At 49.6% G+C, this 19,660-nt stretch overlaps 1 long non-coding RNA gene across 1 annotated transcript; it reads left to right on the top strand.

The window, feature by feature from the left end:
* Positions 1 to 1,253: 1,253 nt before the first annotated feature.
* Positions 1,254 to 1,985, top strand: LOC139835170 (uncharacterized). The gene is made up of 2 exons (XR_011750904.1): positions 1,254 to 1,385; positions 1,462 to 1,985. It is a non-coding gene; the product is annotated as an uncharacterized lncRNA (long non-coding RNA).
* The last annotated feature ends 17,675 nt before the right edge of the window (positions 1,986 to 19,660 follow it).

The raw sequence follows: 19,660 nt of genomic DNA, 5'->3' as shown, positions 1-19,660 counted from the left end.
CACTCTAAGGTTATTTAAATATGAACATCGAATGTTGTGGAGCTTGTTAACTCCGGCATTGAGGTACTCTTGTAGCCCTACGCAATTAATGGTGTTCATCATCCAACAAGAGAGTGTAGAGTGGTTTTATTATGTGATCAATGTTGAGAGTGTCCACTAGTGAAAGTATGACCCCTAGGCCTTGTTTCCAAATACTGCAATCATCGCTTATTTACTGTTCTACTGCATCTTTACTTCCTGCAATATTACCACCATCAACTGCACGCCAACAAGCTATTTTCTGGCGCCGTTACTACTGCTCATATTCATTCATACCACTTGTATTTCACTATATCTTCGCCGAACTAGTGCACCTATACATCTGACAAGTGTATTAGGTGTGTTGGGGACACAAGAGACTTCTTGTATCATGATCGCAGGGTTGCTTGAGAGGGATATCTTTGACCTCTTCCTCCCTGAGTTCGATAAACCTTGGGTGATCCACTTAAGGGAAAACTTGCTGCTATTCTACAAACCTCTGCTCTTGGAGGCCCAACACTGTCTACAGGAAAAGAAGCGTGCGTAGACATCAACGGCCTAACGATTTATATTTTCTTGATGCTGCTAAAAAAATCGTCAGTATGCTCGAACTAATTGGCACTTTATAGTTTTCCGCTCGATTTGTCCTCGATCAATTTGTTCATTTGCGTGGGCATATAGAGTCAGTTCTGCACTCGATTCGTTAATTTGCTGAAATGCCATGGCAGAGTTTTGTACACGATCTGTTTGCTAAAATGTCGATGGGCATTTTTGGTTTTGTACTCGACATGATTGCTGAAATGCATAATCATGTACTAGTATAGTTTTGTACTCGATGGATATACATTTCCTACTTCGCCTTAAATTAATCACCAACCATTGTATCTCATAATTAAACAGATGGACAGAACTTGGATACTGCATGGACACTTATGTTCCCCTTCATATATAAATGGTGTTCAACCCTTTATCGGGTTTATTAGAGCTCATGAAGGTCACAACCTGGACGTGTATTGCCCGCGCTGCACATGTATGAATGGTGAGAAGAGGCCTCACCATGTAGTGGAAGATCATTTACACATTTTTGGGATGGACCGCACATATGTTAGGTGGGTTTATCATGGTGAACCATATAATGATCCTTCAGCGGGAGAAGCAGATCTTGCTCACACTGTATGTGTGCTGGCATATGTAGTTAATTATTTATATTGATGTTGCCGCTATTTCGATCAATAGTTTGCATTGCTGTGCAAGGTTCTGTACTCAAATTTAACTTGTTGCAGTTGGATGGACGGGAAGGAGAGAAAAAGCGCTTGCTTCAGGAAACGGGTTTCAGCTCTGGGACATGTGATGTGCCAGATGAGAAGGTAAATATGTAAAACGGCATTTGTTCAGGTTGCATCCGTTAGATGTTTGTCTAATCTGTTGATGTACTAATTGAAGAAGCATAGAGTTGAAGAGGTCTCTCAGTTTGATGGGAGATTTGAAGATGAATCTCAGTTTGATGCACCTGTGGATGGTACTGATGACGAGCCTTTCATAGACGAAGGTCCTGCACCTGAGATTATCCAGCCTACAGAAGGAGGCCGTGGACCGAGTACACAGCTTTGCGTTGAAGTGGATGCACGCCCAGAGATCATCAGGGGCGTCCGGGTAGTCTCAAGACCACCCAGCCCTGATGCACGTGTGGATGGTACTGATGACGAGCCTTTCATAGACGAAGGTCCTGCACCTGAGATTATCCAGCCTACAGAAGGAGGCCGTGGACCGAGTACACAGCTTTGCGTTGAAGTGGATGCACGCCCGGAGATCATCAGGGGCGTCCCGGTAGTCTCAGGACCACCCAGCCCTGATGCAAAATGTTGAGCTACTTTATGATTCGTACTCTTATGTTCTGGTGCTGTAGTATGTACTATCTTTGTTATGATTTGTACGCCTTTGGCGCTAGAACTATAATTAAGCATTCAGTGGATGATCGCGTTGCAAAATTTGACACCCACACAATCAGTTCATCGTATGAGTAGTAGCACAATTACTTCTACAGCCAGTCCTGCCAGCGCATTAATTGGTAGCATGAAACACTTTCAGGCACTCCCCTCTGATTCATATTAATTGACTCAATTTTGTCTAGATATGGATGTATCTAGATGCATTTGTTAACTAGACTAACAAACTTGAGTCAGTTAATATGAATCGGTGTAAACCGCCCAAGTCATCCAGCAGCTAGTTTATTGACTCTGGACTCCAAGCCTCTCGCGGCAAGCCATCGACGAAGCTTTGACCAGATCTTGGCCCGCTTTTTTTTTGGCGAATAGCAAAGCTTTGACCAGTTCCTCTCGGGATACAGCACGCCGGTGAGCTTGCACGGTTGCCATGAGCACTTTCCGGCGGAACTTCCTCTGCAGCGACCTCAAGCCGCCGCTGCGAGACAGCACGCAGTGCCTCGAGGTGGACGGAATGGACGAACTTGGGATCTCAGGGCGGGGGGTCCGCCTCGTCCGGGAACGATCTCCAGCGGGTTAACGAGGACATGCATGGCGGCCAGGGGATTTGGTTTTTTTTGTTGTTGTTTGAGCTTGGGATTTGGGGTTTTTTTGGATAGGGGAGGAGGAACCGAGGAAGAGGAAGGAACAACCCGCGTGCTTGGCGCGTGGCAGTGTGCTTGAATTTCGATTTTTTGTGAAATGTTTCATTTCCCCGCTACAATTCGGGGGTTTTCTTGACGCGCCAATGCGTCCCGCCGTGCAGGTTCAAGTGAATTTGGGGTGCCACACTATGGGCCCCAGTTTCAGTGAGACATGTAATGACTAGTCACAGCAGTAAGTTCACTGTGTAATAAAATATGTTACCCCTCCCCTTTATGTAGCCCCCTTTGTCTCTCCCGATCGAGTGCCGACAGCCGACGGATGCAAGCCGCTAGCTCGATCCCCTCCTTTCGCCTCCACCGTCTAGGCATCCAGCTTGGAGGGGCAAGCTGCATCTAGACCAAGCGGATTAGGTAGTACTAGTAATGCTCTTTCCTTTCTCGAGATCGGTTATTTTTTCCTCACCTCGATATCTTGCGTATCTACTATTTCCTATTCTGGGCGAAGGGGTGTCTTTCTGGTCACCCTCGCGCTGGGAGTGATTGATGGGGGTGGGGGGCGGGGGCTACCTTTGCTTGGATTGGGGTGTTCTTCCTTTATTTGTCGACATTTGCAACCTTTGTAGTTTCTGCTGATCCTCAATGTATCTTTTGTCAGCTTGTACAAGAAAGGAAATACCTCAGTGGTGGTGGGGGGGGGGGGGGCAATGGAGCGTAAGGCCACCACGCATGTGGGCAGTTGGCTGAGCCTGAGCTACGTCCCCAGCCCCGCAAAGCAGGTACTCCGTTTGCTTATCCACTATGCCTATCTGCATCCTCAATCTGTTCCTGTTCTGGAAGATGCTTAAAGTAGCACATGTCTTCAGCTGTTTGTGCATAAAGCCTCTGTGACACCATGCTCTATATTCTCTGTATCAGGTTGGTACCTCCAGGTTCCGTGCTGAGGCTATGGGGAACGAGAATAGCGCCCCACCTGCTGCAGGAGCATGGCCCGATCTGTAGCACAAGAAGCGAAATGCCACTGCCGAGCTAGGCAGGGACCGCCGAGGGGTAATTTTTTAACCAACTTACCATGATGTAGTCTGAATCTGATACTCCCTCAGATCCAAATTAATTGACTCAACTATCTGTACATACGGATGTATCTAGATGAGTTTTAGCTCTAGATACTACTACCTCCATCCCAAAGCTTAGGGATTATATTATTTTTAGAAAGTCAAACTATACCATGTTTGACTAAGCTTTTACCAAAAATCATTAACATGCAAAATACAAAATTAATATCATTAAATAGGTTGTGAAATATATTTTCCTACGTTATCTACACAATATTATATTTGTTGATAGAATGTTCTAAAATTTTGGTCAAACTTTACTTGTTTTGATTTCTCAAAAATAAATAAGCCTTAAGCTTTGGGATGGAGGTATCTAGACAAAGCTGAGTCAACTAGTTTTTTTTGTCTGTCCATAGCTAGTGTTCATGGTGCAAAAGGCTAAGAGCATCCACTATATGCATCAGTCTATCTCATACAGTAATTCAATATCACTGCTGAGGTCTGCCTTTTGTTTTGCTATTCATATGCGATCGAAACTTTAGGGCCTTTACTCAAAAGGAAGATCAAACTCATGGGCTGATCAGGCTGCTAGTATGTTGATGCCGCCCCCATCTTCTAAATGCCTCTACAAGCACAAGGCCACGTGCCCGCTGGGTGGTGATCTTTTAATGAATATGGTATATTTTCTTAATCCACAAAACATGTCTTGATTTTTGTCTGTTTATTGTCGGTTTTTTCTAATGCATGCCAAAAGTTTACAACAACAACAACAACAACAACCAAGTCTTTCAGTCCCAAACAAGTTGGGGTAGGCTAGAGTTGAAGCCCATAAGATCTCGAAGCCAAAAGTTTAGAAACACCAAATTCGTTTGCTTACAATCATCATACAGTAATGTTCATCTACTCTCCAGTTCCCCTAACCCAACAAAAAATGATGTTAATTACGATTTTTAGATTAAAAGAGCACCATTAGGCGCTGTTAATTACGACTTTGAGATTAAAATGTCATTTGCAATTGCTAATTACAATTTTGAGACAAATGATTAGTTTAACCTCGATCTGTTCTGCTCTCCATTTTTCCCAACCGAAAAATGTAACCATTCCATTCCTCTAAAATGGAACCATTCCATTCCATTCCACGCTGTTTCAGAACCGAACACACACTTGCATTGTTGTGAACTGTTGTCCATACACAGCCATACCCTTCCACTTACATCCAGCACTATATGCATCAGTCTGTCTCAGAGTCATTCAATATCACTGCTGAGATCTGTTCCCATTCTTATGCAGGCTGAAACTGCTGCGCCTTTACTCAAGTGGATGCAAAATGAGGCTGATGAGGCTGCTGTGAGGACGATGGTGCCGACACCATCATCCGAAAACCTCTACAAGCACGAGGCCATGGGCCAGCTGGGTGGTGACCTTTTAATGAATCTGGTATATTTTCTTAATCCACATACATGATTTTATTATTATCTATTTAATTACTGTTGGCTTTGCCTAATGCTTACCAAAAGTTCAGAAACACTGCGTTTGCTTACAATCATCATACACTAATTTTTCACTTTTCAGTCTGTCTCATCCAAAGATATAAAGCTCGTTGAGTTCCGTTGGCTTCTTTTGTAATCATTTGCATTATTGTCAACTGTTGTCTATGCACAACCCTATTCTTCCACTTACATCCCGCACTATTTGCATCAGTCTATCTCATAGATTTATTAAATATCAATGATGAGTTCTGTTGCTATTCATATGCAGGATGAAGCTTCTGTGCCTCTACTCAAATGGATAAAAAATGATCCTGATGAGGCTGCTGTGAAGACGATGGTGCCGCCACCATCTTCTAAAAACCTCCTCAAGCACAAGGCCACGGGCCAGCTGGGTGGTATCCTGTTCAGTAAGCAAGTATATTTTCTTAATTCTCATACATGATTTGATTTGTCTGTTTATTGCCGGCTTTGTCTAATAATGCTTACCAATAGTTCAGAAACACACACAACCCTATTCTTCCACTTACATCCAGCACTATATGCATCAGTGTCTCATAGATTCATTTTATATATCACTGCTGATGTCTGTTGCTCTTCAATTTTCATATGCTGCATCGAAAGCGCTAAGCCTTCATTGGTCAAAAGGATTGCAACTGCTGCTGATGAGGCATCTGCAGAGGCTACCACCAAGTTACTGTCAGCCCCACCTTCTGGATGCTTATATAAGCTCAAGTCCAAGGACCATCCGGGCCGTAACCATCCAAGGGTTCGGGTATATTTTCTTAAGCCACATATACATGCCATGATTTTTGTCTGATATTATCACCGGCTCTGTCTAATGCTTTTTGGAATTCGGAAACGCCAAATTAGCATGCTTATATTCATCATACACTAAATTTTGACTGTTCAGTTTGTAACATAGTGTTATGCACTCACTTGTCAACATTTGCATTGCTCTGAACTATGCACTTTACACAACCTAATTCTTCTACTTACATTCAGCGCTACGCACCAGTAGTACCTCCCATGTTTCCTTCACCATCCCGATGCCGAGCTTGCGGGAATATGGCGGGCCCATGTACATACCCCACATATAACACCTCCTATGGCTCTATCTACCTTTCTAATAACTCATTCACAGAGTTACATGTATGTATTCTCAGTGGTTTAGCATGAATTGGCATATAGTAAAGTCTTATTTTTAGTCTTCCTGCTTCTTACATTAGTATCAATTTTCACCTGCAGACTGTACCTTGTGAACTTCGTCCAATGATTAACCAGATGTGTCCGCATGAAGGGTCTTTCACTATGCATGGCAATGGCAAATTGATGAACACCTACACGGTCTATAAGGTGTATGTCCACAAGACGCAGGCCATCACATATTTGTATGTACATGATTGGAGAAAGTTTGCTTTTGACTACGGTCTGGAGAAGGGCGACGAGCTGAGGATCAGAAACTCAAACGGGCAGATATACGTAAATCGCTACGTAGTTGGAGACACTTCCAAATATATAATATGTAACTTTTTTGTACTCATATCCTTTGATTACTGCATTCTGAGCAGTTGTTCTAAACATTCCCTCTGTTCTAGCTTGCCGGGTTTAACATGATCAAAGCCGCAGATCCCCTGATGGAACAGGAGCGGATATCACAAAGGGCACCCACACCAGCACCGGCACCGGCTTCCCACTCTCCTGCATCAGCACCGGTTCCTGTACCAGCTCCGTTTATTGCATCTACCCAGCAGGCCCCTACATCAGCATTGGTTTTAAACATAAGGCCCACGGCCCGGCTTTATATATAAAGCCCTCACGGCAAAGTCAAACGATACAATGACAAGTCTGAGACCGATCCCACCAACATCCACACTGTTACACGACCGGACACACGCCACTAAGGCACACCATACAAGGAAAAGCAAAGATCATCGACGCTGGAATGTCGCCGACGTCCTCATCCTCGCATGTAGCCGCCTAAGCTCCCCCAGCGCCTCGTCCAGTGAGGCCCCGGTCCCGCTGTCCGACCGACACCCTCCAGCCTCTGCATGTGTAAAGACATCAAGAACAGAGCATCAGCCGAATGAGCAATGACCTTCCCCTCTAGAGCTAGCTTGTTGCGTGTATTCCAAAGCGTCCAACCTAGCGCCGCAAAGGCATACCAAGCTAACCTACGTAAGGGTCCCGACAGGCCTTGCACTAAGGCGATGAAATCTCCGACCCCTGTCGGATTCCAATTGCATGAGAGGAGTTCCCTAACTCCTGCCCATAAGAACTTCGCGAGGTGGCAATTGAAGAAGATATGGTCGCAATCCTCCAAGACTCCACACATCGCACAACTCCCGTCAGAGGGACCATGCCTCTTGGCCACCTGTTCCGCGGACGGAAGCCTCCCCCTAATGAGTTGCCAGAGGAACACTCTAATCTTCGGGGGAACCCTAGTAGCCCAGACCTCCTTGAAGAATGTAACCGTCGCCCCTTGCGACAAGCGGAGGTAGAGAGAGTGGGAGGAGAAAATCCCGGAAGGCTCCAGGGCCCAAGAGACCTGGTCCTCCCCCATGGAGTACGGATGAAGATCAAAAATCCTGCAAAGATTTCCCCATTCCACCATCTCTGCCGTGCCGAAGGTACGCCGAAACCTGATGTGCCACCCTCCATCCGCCCTGACCGCGGCCACCGTGGCGAAGTGGTTATCGCAACAGGCGAATAGGCGAGGGAAAGACAGGTGTAAGGGGGCCCTCCCCGTCCACCAGTCTAACCAAAAATACGTCCGCCTCCCATCGCGAACGAGGTGCTTAGCCCCGAGCTTGAAGTACCATTTGAGCTTCTGTAATGTATTCCAGAACTGAGACCCTTTAGTTGGGACCAGAGGGGAGAACAAGTCATTATTGCCCAGGTACTTGGCTCGGATGAGGTCTGCCCAAAGACCTTCCGCGTTATGATAGAGCTTCCAAATCCACCCTACCAAAAGCGCAATGTTCATGTTCTTGGTGTTGAGGATTCCCAACCCACCGTATTCCTTAGGTCTACAAACAGTAGCCCAGTCCACCATATGATACTTGCGCTTGTCACCAACTCCTTCCCAAAAGAATCGGCCACGAGTGGTGTTCATCGCCCCATGCGTCGAATCATAAAGAAGGTAAAGGCCCATGGCAAACATCGGTAAGCTGGAGAGACAAGAATTTGTCAGCTCTAGCCTTCCCGCCGATGTCAGGTAGAGGCCCTGCCAGGGGTCGACCCTATGTCCCACCTTCTCTGTCAGGAAGAACCAGTCTGCTACCGTCAGCCTCCTGTCGCTCATCGGGAGACCAAGATAGCGGAAAGGGAAACTCCCTAGCTTGCAGTTCAGAGCCGCTGCCACTCTGCATTGCTCCTCCTTAGAGACCCCTGTCACAATGGCTTCGCTTTTGTCGAAGTTAATCTTGAGCCCCGACATATTCTCGAAGCAGAGTAGGATAAACTTCAAATTCGCAATCCCCAACTGCGAAGGTTCGATCATAATCATCGTGTCGTCCGCGTACTGCAGATGGGTCACCCCTCCAGGGATGAGATGCGGCACCACTCCCTGGATGTGCCCCGCCTCCTTGGCCCTCGAAAGAATAGCCGCCAACGAATCCGCCATGAAGTCAAATAATATAGGCGAAAGAGGGTCCCCCTGACGAACGCCCCTTGCATTTCGAAAGTAAGGGCCAATCTCCCCGTTGACATTCACCGCGGTTTGTCCCCCCGTGACCAGTTGCATCAAGCGATGCACCACCGTCCCTGAGAATCCCTTTCTCAGGAGGACCTCCCTCAGGAAGTCCCAGTTGACCCTATCATAAGCCTTCTCGAAGTCCAGCTTAAGAAGAATGGCCTTAAGTTTCTTGACTCTCAACTCGTGAGAGATCTCATGTAGGGCCAGCACACCCTCGTGCAGGCACCTACCCTTAATGAACGCAGTCTGGTTCCTGTCGATCGTCCTATTCGCTAACGGTCCGAGCCTAATCGCGTATGCCTTAGCTATGAACTTGAAAATGACGTTGATAAGAGCTATGGGCCGAAACTGCTTAATGTCGTCGGCCCCTTTCACCTTCGGTATAAGGGAGATAATACCGTAGTTTAACCGAGCGATGTCCACCCTCCCTAGGGCAAAATCATTGAGAATCTGAAGGATAGGTCCTTTAAGTGTTCCCCAGAACCTCTTAAAGAACACAACCGGCAAGCCGTCCGGTCCCGGAGCTGAGTCCTGTTTCATCGAGTGGAGAACCTCGTCTAGTTCTTCAGGCGTGAAAGTAATTTCTAGGGCTAAGTTTTCGTCATGAGAGATCTTGGCCGCCTCATCCCAGAGGTCAGAGCCAAGTGAAAACATCCGCTGTTCTCCCTCAGCCCCCATCAGCCCCGAGTAGAAGTTATAGATATGGTCCATCAAACCCTTTTGATCATCTATCTCCGTATCGTCTACCCTAAGACGCGGAATCATGCACTTCCTCCTTCTCCCATTAGCTATCGCATGAAAGTAGGCAGTGCAGGCATCCCCTTTGAGGGTCCATTGGAGACGGCTCCGTTGTCTCCAGTACTCCTCCTCAACCTCATCCAAGTGGACAAGTTGGTCCTCAAGGTGGTAGCGGAGGGCCCATCCCTCCTCATCCAGCCCTGCGGAGTCCGCGATCGAGTCTAACTCTCCCACCTTGCGCAAGAGCTCCGCCCGGAAGTCCCTCTTCTCCTTTCCGAGGTTAGCCCCCCACCCCTTGAGGAACTGGCGTAAGCTCCTGGAGATACACTGCGCAGGTCGATGCTTTGCAGCGATGGGGCCCCTTCCCTGGATGCAAAACTCAATCTTGCCCCTAATAAGCTCGTCGAACCCGGCGACGCGGAACCACCACGTCCGAAAGAAGAACCGTGGTGGTCGCATGAGCCCGCACTCCCACTATCCAGCAATAGGGGGTTGTGGTCGGACCCTATCCTGGTAACCGCCGAGAGTGAGCAAAGCGGAAACATTGTCTCCCACGACGGTGAGACAAACACCCTGTCGAGCACCGAGCGGATAGGGTCCAATTGGTTGTTGGTCCAGGTGAATCTAGCCCCTGCTCGATTCAATTCCCTTAAGGACATAGCCGCTATGGCATCATTAAAGCGTCTAATCCTCGACCAGCAAACCACCTCGTTGCTCTTGTCCTGTCTCCTTCTGATGAGGTTGAAGTCACCACCCACCACCAAAGGTAGATGGCAGTTGGCCACCTCCCCCTCCAACTCATCTAGGAACTCCCCAGTCCTAGAATGGTCAGCTGGGCCGTAGACGAGCACAAAGCACCACTTAGCTTTGTTACTGCGTTGATAGATATCCGCGCTAATGAAGAATTTCCCTTTCCTCCACACGCCAACTTCAAAGCATTCGTCCCTAAAACCCAGCTGACATTCCCCGAATGACCATCCGCTGGTACCTGGCCCAGTGCGAATCGGCCCCCGCACTCCAGACTCCTAAGCTCCCCTGAGGTGAAATCCGGTCTAATGGTCTCCTGTAGGCCAAGAATATCCACCCTTTCCTGCCTCATATACGATCTGAGTTGAGAGCGGCGCCCTAGCCGCCCAAAGCCCCTGAGGTTGTAGATAAGCGACCTCATTTGGACCCCTTCCGCTTGGTCTGTCCCTTACGGACAGTCAACACGGGCCTGCACGACTGAGTACATGTTCGCCTGGGTCGTCCAACGCGCCCGGCCACCTCGGGTGTGTCGACGCCCTGATTTTCCACGCCGGGTGCCCCTGCACACGTAGCCTCCCCTGTGGCCACCGCCGAGGAGATGTCCGGGGCGGATGTCCCTTCACCCGCATCACCGGACCCCTCAGCCGCCTTGGCTGCAGCCTCCGCCCGCCTGGCAGCCTCTTCCGCCTCGAGGCGGTGTCTCGTTTCCGCCAAAGCCGCTTGTACGGCCTCCTTGGCCCTAATCAATGACAGTGCCTCCCCAGGCACCCCGGTCTTCGGATGGAAAATCAAACAGCTATCCCTAACTACTGAGGACAGATGAGAATCAGGGAGAACGTCGAGAATTGAGAAGTCCGTACCTTTGGCCTTGTCCTTGACGGTCTCCAGATTCTTCTCCGCAGCTAGCCGCTGCGCCTTTTCCAGCGTCGTGGCCCCCGCAACAGCGCCCCCGTTTCTGCCGCTCTTACGAACGGCCGCCACCACCGCCTTCTTCTTGCGCGCGTAAGGGATCGCGAGCGATCTCTTCCCCTGCACCAGCGGAGCATCCACCATGGCCTCGCGCACCAGATCCTGCTTCGAGGCCGGAGTGTGCTCCCCCTCCCTGCGAGACCCGTCTTCCTCCTCCGAGTCAGTCACCACCCAGTCCTCCGTGTCAGCCTCCGGCTCCCTCGCCGGCGAGCCCATCCTCACAATCTTGGAAGGAGGACCTCCCATGGATGGGCTCTCCGCCACCCAGGATGCAATCGGGTCAGTGACCTGTGAGTCCGTCTCCATGGACACCAGCGAACCCTCCGTGGCCTCCAGCACCCCACGGCCCAATGCCATGACTGGCACCTTATCAGCCACCGGCCCCACTGGCAGCGGTGTATCCAACCCCATAGCGAGACCCATGTTGGTCCCATACTGGTCAATGGGCTGGACCAACCCGTCCAGCGATCCTCCCTGGACCCTGGACGCAGGGGGCGCGCTCTGCGAAACCACCTTCCGAGCCCCAGCTTGGCCCGAGCCCTTCCCGGTACCCGGCACCGTGTCCTTGTCCTTCTCCTTCTCCTGCTGAGTGGACTTCTTCCTGTGCTTGTTCCATTCGCCATCAGAGGACAGCTCATCCGAGTCCACATCCTCGTGATCCCGCCGAGGAGGAGGTGGCGGACCACCATTGCTCCCACCAGCACCCCCACGCGGCTCCGCCTCCGTCTGCAGTGTCACAGTGTAACCCTCACCATTCACAAACACCTGAATCGACCCCTTCATGCGGTCCGGGAACCTCCTTGGAACCGCATGCGAATGGGCTCCCTGTCATGCTTGAGGATCGAAAGCTCATCCACATCAATAGGCCTCCCCACCATGACAAACGCAGCCATGAGCCGCTCCTTGGTCATCAGGTCCTCCGGTACCCCTGACAGGCGGACCCAAGTCGACGGCAGCACCAGGCTCGGCTTGGGAGCAAGGAAAGCCTCCCTGATCTCCGTCTCCTTCTCGGACAGTGGCAGAAAGAGTCTCCCGCTCGCAGTAGCCAAGCGGAGAGTCGCGCGCGAAGGAAAGACTACCGTAAACTCAAATTCTGACTGCTTGGTCACCTGCCAATCCCAAAAATCATCTACCAGCAGCTTAAGTTCTTCTGTGAGCTTGTCCTCCTGTAGCGGCTCGCCCTTGAACTTTATGACGGCAGAGAAGGACTCCCGGGCACCCTGCCCCGCCCCCAATGGCTCGACATCAATGTTGTAAAAACCTCCCCCAGTAATGGCGTGCCCCATGGACTGAAGTCTCAGCGTCTTCCCGCGGCTTGGGCAACTCGCCGAAGCATGCCCCTCCCCGCTGCAGATGACACAAAGAGGCTCGAATTGGCACTCGGACTGGTAGTGCCCCTCCCGGCCACACTTGAAACATTCACCAGCAGCCGGTGCACCTGTCTTGGTTTGTCCCACCTTGTTCTTGCCCTTCTGCGCCGCCGCACCCGCGCCGCCGCCCGCAATCTTCTTCCCTTTCGCCTTGGCTTGCGCACGCGGGCCGCGGTCACCCTGACCAGCGAAACCCTCCCGTTCGCCGTGCCCCCTGGCACCCAAGGCCTCCTGTGGTGGCGCATCGCGAGCCTCCTCCCAACGCTGTTGGTCCCTCCACCTTGGCGGCGGAGCAGCCCAATCATCCCTGCCACGCTCTTGATACCTGTAGCCCTGGTCACCATCTTGGTAGCGGTACCCAGCCTCAGCCCTGCCTTGATCTTGCCTCCAGCCTCCCTCCCGGCCTTGCCGCCGCCGTCGCTGCATCCACCTCCCTCCCCGTCTCCCTCCGCTTCCCCCTCTCTTCCGCCTCCCAACCTCCTGCCATACCCCCGCACCCCCGCTCGCCGACCGGCCTCGTCCAGGCGCCGCTTGCGACCCTCATCGCCACCGCGATCCATCAGCGTGTCCGCAAAGGAACGGGAGAGAGGAGGTGGTGGTGGGACTCTACGGAGAAGACGGTGAGGAGGTGCGAAAGGATCCTGCAGCCGCCGCCGCACTTCACTCGCTCTCGCTGGAAACCCTAGCGAAGGAACGGGACAGCCCGAAGGGAGCCAAAGCCACTTATACCGGACGCGTCTGCCTTGGCCAGGCTCCGTGGGCCGCAGCTCACCGAAAGGCCCACCTCGCACTATCTCCCTTAGAAGAGGGGGCGTCACGGGCTCCAGCAGGCCGCCCTCAAATCCCGTTGGAACGCCAAGAAAGAAGTCCCCACAGGGCTGCGTGTCCGGCCCAGGCCCAGCCAAGGCCTGACTGACCGCACCCCCAGAGGGAGCCGTTGCACCCAGAACCCTAGCCGCGTGCGTCTCCTGCGCCACCGGCGGCGCCGCCCCCTCGGACGGCACGGTGGACGCCGGCGACCCACCCAGGACATCGGCGGAGCGCCCGGCACCGCGGCTCCTGGAGTGCAGTTCGGCATCCCCCAGCCGCCAGAACCGCGACGAAGCCGCCGCCGCCACAAGCCGCGACAGCCGCCCTCCCGGAGCGAACGCCGCCGGCGTCGACGGTGACGAAGCGAGCCCCCAAGCTCCTCCGCACGCTTGATGTAGTCCTCCGTGGTCGCCGCCGGTGAGGGGCGGCGCCGAGGAGAGGCAAGCCCCTGCTCCTCTTCCTCCGAGCCCGACAGACCGGCGCACCCGCAGCCGTCTCCACCTCATCGTCCGATCGGTCAGCCAGCACCCAGAACTTGCCACGGAGGTGCCCCGCCCCTGCGGTCGCCTCCCGCCGGCCAGCCGGCGCGCTCAAACTCCCCCCCTTCGCCGGCGGCGTCGCAGGGGTCAGGGCGAGCGCGGGGTCGCCCCCGCAGTCGCCAGAGCTATCCTTACTTTCCATCATCTCTCTCCAGTGGTATGTACTGTTTGCCTCAAATTTTTACATCAGCATTGGTTCCTGTAGAGGCCCCATATACTACACCTGCCCAGCAGGCTCCTGCATCAACACTGGTTCCTCTAGCTGCACCGTTCGCACTCGCCTCGATCTCCTGCATCAGCACCGGTTCCTCTAGAGGCACCATTTATTGCACCTGCCTGGCAGCTCTCTGCATCGCACCAGCTCGTGTACCAGCCTCAAAGGCTCCTGCACCTGCCCCAGCCAGATCACCGAGGTCTCAGCTCATTGCTGTGGCCACCCGTGTGGTGACTAGGACGCATCCGAAGGCTATGTTCGTGAGTATATGACAGCATAACTGCTCTTATCTTGATGTCTTCTCTGCTCAAAGTCTCACATGGTTCAATCTTCAGTGCATTGGTGCCATTGACTAATTTTTGTTGGTATCTCTTCCTTTGAATCAGAAATTGCCTAAAAGTATCTCCAAGGATCTCAATGCTGGCCGAAGGGGCAAGATTTCCCTCGTCATGGAGAGTGAAGGTCTCACCGTGGAGGGACGGTACTCCGTCAGTCCCACAGATGGCCGCTTGGCTGTTACTTCCAGGTGGAAAAAGTTCATTGACGGTGCCAAACTTCGCATTGGATCAAAGTTGAAGGTCAAGATCTTTCGATACTGCTGTGACATGTTGGTCATAATGTTTGCGGTTGTCTAGTTCTATTGTCCCATGAGCCCTTAGCAAATGCATTTGTAGTTATACTTATATAAGGTTATCTTATCTGAACTGCTAATTAATTGTATGGGTGGTAAAACTCTGGCAAGCTTTTGCTCTTAGCAAGTATGTATGTATGATCAGCTATTATGATAACTAATGTTTCTGTTCATCTTAATTTGCATTTCCGTTTTAGAAAAAAACTTAATTTCTATTTTGGCTGACCTGTTAGAGAACTATCAGATTGAATCCACAACATGATTCAAATAGATTCATTACACCAAGACACATGTCTTGACCTTGCTATACACTAGTTCCATTAATCAGTGCAAGAAGGCTTACCTGAGCTGCCTGAACCACGGCAGATTCGAATCCACCTTAGCTATCTAGCTAGAAATACAACCTTTGCAGAAAGATGATTTGCAGTACGGGGAGGCTGACATTGGGGACCCATGAGCCAGCAGCGTCGTCAACGTTTTAAAGGCGGCAGGAGATCGAAACAAAAAAAATAAGCCAAAAATCAGTTGGTAAACAAAATCCAAGAAATGAAACTTTTACCTTTCTGAGAGGATGACATGCGGGACCCATGAGGCAGCAGCATCCTCAACTATTTCAAGGCGGCAGGGGATCAAAATAAAAATAGGAAATAGCCAGAAATTAATTAGGGTCAAAAATAAATCTATCAAAGGAAACCTTTATTGTTCATAGAGGATGACATGTGGGACCGACCTGCCAGCTGCGTCGTCATGGTTTCAAAGGGGGCAGGGGATCAAAAGAAAAAGGCAAATAGCCAGAAATTAGGGGTAAAAAATAAATCCAACAAAGGAAACTTTTATTGTTCATAGAGGATGACATGCGGGACCCATGAGCCAGCAGCTTCCTCAACGTTTCAAAGTCGGCATGAGATTGAAAGAAAAAGGCAAGTGACCAAATATCAGGAGCCAAAAATAATCCAAGAAAAGAAATTTTATTGTACATAGAGGATGACATGCGGGTCCTATTTTGCAGCAGCGGTCTCAACGTTTCCAAGGCGGCACAGGACCAAAACAAAAATGAAGTAGCCAGAAATCAGGGGGTGAAAAAATCCAAGAAAAGAAAGATTTTAAGTGGGCTGCATCTGGACATCTAGGCCTTTGAACTATCCTGCTGGGCCTTTTGACTCGTACAATTTCAGCCCACTCCAAAACAGGAAAGTTCGGATTTTTCTAAAAAAATAGGAAAGTCCTATGCTTCGCAAAAACACAAAACAAGGAGATTCAACATATAAGTTTGTTTATGTAAAAATAAAGATTTAATTTATCCATTTGCAATAGCTCAGAGCGAAATACAATGTTTATTGTCTGCAAAATAATCAAGATATCACATGTTTCTTGTACGGAGAGGCTGACATCGGGGACCCATGAGCCAGCAGCGTCGTCAACGTTTTAAAGGCGGCAGGGGATGGAAAGAAAAAATAAACCAAAAATCTGTTGGTAAAAAATCCAAGAAAAGAAACATTTTCGTTCTGAGAGGATGACATGCGAGACCCATGAGGCAGCAGCATCCTCAGCATTTATTGTTCATAGAGGTTGACATGTGGGACCCGTGAGCCAGCAGCATCCTCAACGTTTTAAAGGCTGCTGGAGATCGAAAGAAAAATAATCCAAAAATCGTTTGGTCAACAAAATCCAAGAAAAGAAACATTTACCGTTCTAAGAGGATGACATGCGGGACCCATGAGGCAGCAGCATCCTCAACGATTCCAAGACGGCAGGGGATCAAAGGAAAAAAAGGAAAAATCCCGAAATTAATTAGGGGTTCAAAATAAATCCATCAAAGGAAACTTTTATTGTTCACAGAGGATGACATGTGGGACCGACCTGCCAACAGAGTCCTCATCGTTTCAAAGGGGGCAGGAGATCAAAAGAAAAAGGCAAATAGCCAGAAATTAGGGGTCAAAAATAACTCCAAGAAAGGAAACTTTTATTGTTCGTAGAGGATGACATGCGGGACCCATGAGCCAGCAGCTTACTCAACGTTTCAAAGGCGGCATGAGATCGAAAGAAAAAAAGGCAAGTGACAAAATATCAGGAGCCAAAGATAATCCAAGAAAAAAACTTTATTGTACATAGAGGATGACATGCGGGTCCCAATTAGCAGCAGCGGTCTCAACGTTTCAAATGCGTCTTGAGATCAAAAGAAAAAGAAAGTTGATTGTACATAGAGGATGACATGCGGGTCCCATGAGTCAGCAGCTTACTCAACGTTTCCAAGGCGGCAGGGGATCAAAAGAAAAAGGAAATAGCCAAATATCAGAGGGTGAAAAAAAACCCAAGAAAATAAACTTTTATAGCACATAGAGGATGACATGCGGGTCCCATGAGCCAGCAGGGTCCTCAACATTTCAAACATGGCATGAGATCGAAAGAAAAAGGCAAGTGACCAAATATCAGGAGCCAAAAATAATTCAAAAAAAGAAACTTGATTGTACATAGAGGATGACATGCGGGTCCCAATTAGCACCAGCGGTATCACCGTTTGAGAAGCGGCAGGGGATCGAAAGAAAAAGGCAAGTGACCAAATATGAGGTGCCAAAAAAAATCCAAGAAAAGAATGTTTTATAGTACATAGAGGATGACATGCGGGTCCCATGAGCCTGTAGGTTCCTCAACGTTTCAAATGTGGCACGAGATCGAAAGAAATAGGCAAGTGACCAAATATCAGGAGCCAACAATAATTCAAGAAAAGAAACTTGATTGTACATAGAGGATGACATGCGGGTCCCATTGAGCAGCAGCGGTATCACCGTTTGAGAGGCGGCAGGGGATCGAAAGAAAAAGGCAAGTGACCAAATATGAGGTGCCAAAAAAATCCAAGAAAAGAACGTTTTATAGTACATAGAGGATGACATGCGGGTCCCATGAGCCTGCAGGTTCCTCAACGTTTCAAACGTGGCATGAGATCGAAAGAAAAAGGCAAGTGAGCAAATATCAGGAGCCAAAGATAATTCAAGAAAAGAAAATTGATTGTACATAGAGGATGACATGCGGGTCCCATTTAGCATCAGCGGTATCACCGTTTGAGAGGCTGCACAGGATCGAAAGAAAAAGGCAAGTGACCAAATATGAGGTTCCAAAAAAAAATCCTAGAAAAGAAAGTTTTATAGTACATAGAGGATGACATGCGGGTCCCATTTAGCAGCAGCGGTCTCACCGTTTGAGAGGCGGCAGGGGATCGAAAGAAAAAGGTAAGTGACCAAATATGAGGTGCCAAAAAATCCAAGAAAAGAAAGTTTTATAGTACATAGAGGATGATATGCGGGTCCCATTTAGCAGCAGCGGTATCACCGTTTGAGAGGCGGCAGGGGATCGAAAGAAAAAGGCAAGTGACCAAATTTGAGGTGCCAAAAAAAAACTCCAAGAAAAGAAAGTTGATTGCTCATAGAGGATGACATGCGGGTCCCAATTAGCAGCAACGGTCTCAACGTTTCCAAGACGGCAAGGGATCAAAAGAAAAAGGAAGTAGCCAGAAATCAGGGGGTCAAAAAAAATCCAAAAATAGAAAGAATTTTGGTTCATAGAGGATGACAAGCGGGACCCATGATCCTGCATCGTAAACGGCTCGATCGGAGAGCGTTGAACGAGATGGCGCGATCGAGAAAAAAAACAATGCCACAGAGGTTGCCATCCGGGCCCTACATCCCTCGGCGGTGCGGATTTGCGTTGACTCGGCCGGCGAACCCGAGAATTCGAGATGCACCACGTCCCGGGACACCATACGCGACGTTTTGGCCGTTTTCGTCGGGCTAGGTGGCCTCAAAAACGAGAAAAAAAAACGTTTTGACATGCACAACGGAGAGACCAAAAATCGTCGACCATGGTGCACCAGCAACCACGGCGCGAGTTCAACTTCGTCGGCCATGGCAACTTTTCTTGTAGTGATGGTAGGAACATCTCCTCTTGCAACTGACGCAACCTTCACTGTAGCATCTCCATTAGACTTCTCCACTGAAGTATCCAAAATGGGGACCAACCCCCCACCTGTATTACAAAAATCAACTTTAGAATACCCATGTTCAGAGTTAAAATCTATCATTTGTTGCTGCAAATCGCCCTTAAGTAAAACAATTTTACAATAAATATCATCATTCTCAGAAAACACACCAGTGGCCACATCCTTGATCAGCACATCCGATCCGACCAGCCCACCTGATCTGTTGGCAGTCATGCGCTGATGATCCACCTCGGCAGACGCGCGCAACATGGTGCTGCCTATCACAGCGGCGGGGATCTTCTGCGGCCCAGCTGTCCGCGTTGCAACCGGTGAGCTTCCTTCCCGCGGCGCAAAGAATCCGCGCCCAGCAGTGCACGCGCCAGCACCCGCGTCCATCCATCCTCCTTCCGTCGCGTGGCCGACAGAGCCCTGGGTTGCTGTGCTCGACATGTATAAAGTGTACACTCGTATACCGTAGTTCCAAGATATACAGTTCAGATGATTTATAAAATCTATTGCAAAGGTATACCCGAAATACGGTGACGACTTTTTCCTACGATAGTTTATTTGATTTATATGTTTGATTCACATAGAAAAAATCCTAAGAAATCCTTTGTAATAAATTTTGTAGAAATTTCATCACAGTATTTAGGTGTACCACTCTCACCACCAAATCCGAATCTCTCATTTCCCCGTGTTCGAGCTCTCCACGCTTTAAAATCCACTTCCTCACCTGCTAGCTCCTTGAGGTTGGCAGCGGCGACGAAGGTTGTGGCCACGACGACCAGTCACGGTGTGCGGTTTCTTCCTCTCCTCCGATTCCTCTGG

This window comes from Lolium perenne, chromosome 2 (genome assembly GCF_019359855.2).
Source record: "Lolium perenne isolate Kyuss_39 chromosome 2, Kyuss_2.0, whole genome shotgun sequence".
Classification (NCBI taxonomy): Eukaryota; Viridiplantae; Streptophyta; class Magnoliopsida; order Poales; family Poaceae; genus Lolium; species Lolium perenne.
Note: the sequence above shows the minus strand (reverse complement) of the source record. Positions and strands in the feature narration are given on the sequence as shown.